The sequence below is a fragment of the Eptatretus burgeri genome, chromosome 16 (genome assembly GCF_056783735.1).
Source record: "Eptatretus burgeri isolate ZD-2024b chromosome 16, Ebu_testis_v1, whole genome shotgun sequence".
NCBI lineage: Eukaryota > Metazoa > Chordata > Myxini > Myxiniformes > Myxinidae > Eptatretus > Eptatretus burgeri.
The window spans coordinates 52,136,394-52,138,112 of NC_140976.1; positions in this window are offsets into that span (position 1 = coordinate 52,136,394).

Genomic DNA, 1,719 nt, shown 5'->3' on the forward strand with positions numbered 1-1,719 from the left:
TACCTATGGAAAAATTCACAACTGAACAAAGAACCAAAATCGTTGAATTTTATTTTAAACTTCATCGATCAATTATACTCACCAAAAGAGCATGGACACCGAATAATTTCGCGAAATTCAGAAATTTATTGGTCATCACGTTCTCCTGATTTGACGCCTCCCGGTTGTTTTCTTTGGGGTTACCTGAAGGAGCGTGTATACGTCAATAAGTCCCATACAATTCAGCAGCTCAAGGACAACATGTGTGCAGAAATTCGAGGGCTGCAGCCAGTTATTGTCCGCTGTTATGGAAAATGCTGTCGAAAGAGCCCGTCTCTGCGAAGCGGAAAATGGAGGATATCTAAACTGCATAATTTTTTTTTATAAATAAAGCAAATTTATCTCCATTTTGTATGTTTTCTTTTGGAGTAAAAATAATCATGAATTATTAAAAAACAGAAACGTTATTTAATTTCTAAATCCCAAGGCGACTTTTGGGACACCCTGTGTGTATGTATGTGTATGTATATATATATATATATATATATATATATATATATATATATATATATATATATATATATATATATATATATATATATATGGATGTTGGAACTTATTACCTCCATCACAAAAGGTGAAGGTGGTTATATTTTCACCCCTTTCTGTCTGTTTGTTTGTTTGTGTTCAGGATATTTCAAAAAGTTTTGGTCGGATCCAGATGAAATTCTGTGGACAGGTTTGGTGTGTGACAAGGACAAAATGATTAGATTTTGTTGGAGATCCAGATACGGATCCAAATACTAGAATTTTTAAAGTGAGTTTTCACCATTGAGAGATCGGTCCAAAAATGATATATAGCACGATGTCTCAAAAAGTTGTAGACGGATTCAGACAAAACTTGGTGGATAGGTTGGGTGTGTTACAAGGACGAATTGTTTCGATTTTGATGAAGATCCGAATCCGGATCCGAAAACGAGAATTATTTATTTTTGGAGTGATTCTTCACCTAACAGCTTGGCCAAAAACGATTATCGCATGATATTTCAAAAATGTATTGGGCCAGATATGTTCTCGTGGATCAGGCATTATGGGCGGAGGTATGCGCCCTACCGAGTGCCCTTCTATTTGGGTAACTGTTTTGTCTCGCACGTTGTAGAAGGAAAACGAAAAACTATTGTATCCGTATTGTCTGTCAGTGAGCAGGCGAATTCAAACTAGATCTCAGATCTACTACAACCTATATACCCTGGGGTGGGTCCGCATTGTTATATACTCCACATTGTCATTATTTTGCAAAACAGAACTGGAGACGATCAACGGGCTGACAGGATGGTCGAGAGGTACGCACACTCACCTCTTCTCGCCTGACTTCCAATCTCGGTCCAGCTACAGACTATGATCCTAGTGTTTGACAGGTTGCATGATTCGTCAATGTGTGTGCCATCCCTCAGATGGATGTTAAACGGGAATCCCATCTCCTGACATTAGTTGGTGGACGTTAATATCCAACTGTGTCCTTCACGAAGAAAATGCGACCTTATGCTGGACCCATAAACAAATTACAAATTCCTGCCATTACCTGCCTGGTTCGTGAAAGACTTGGGCCAAGCTTCCGCTGGCCAACCCCACCAGAACGTGGGAATTATTGTGTCCATTAAAGAAGAATCGCAAGTGGAAATAATCATCATGAAAAATATTTTCTATTAATTACATAAACTTCTCGAATGAAAAATATAT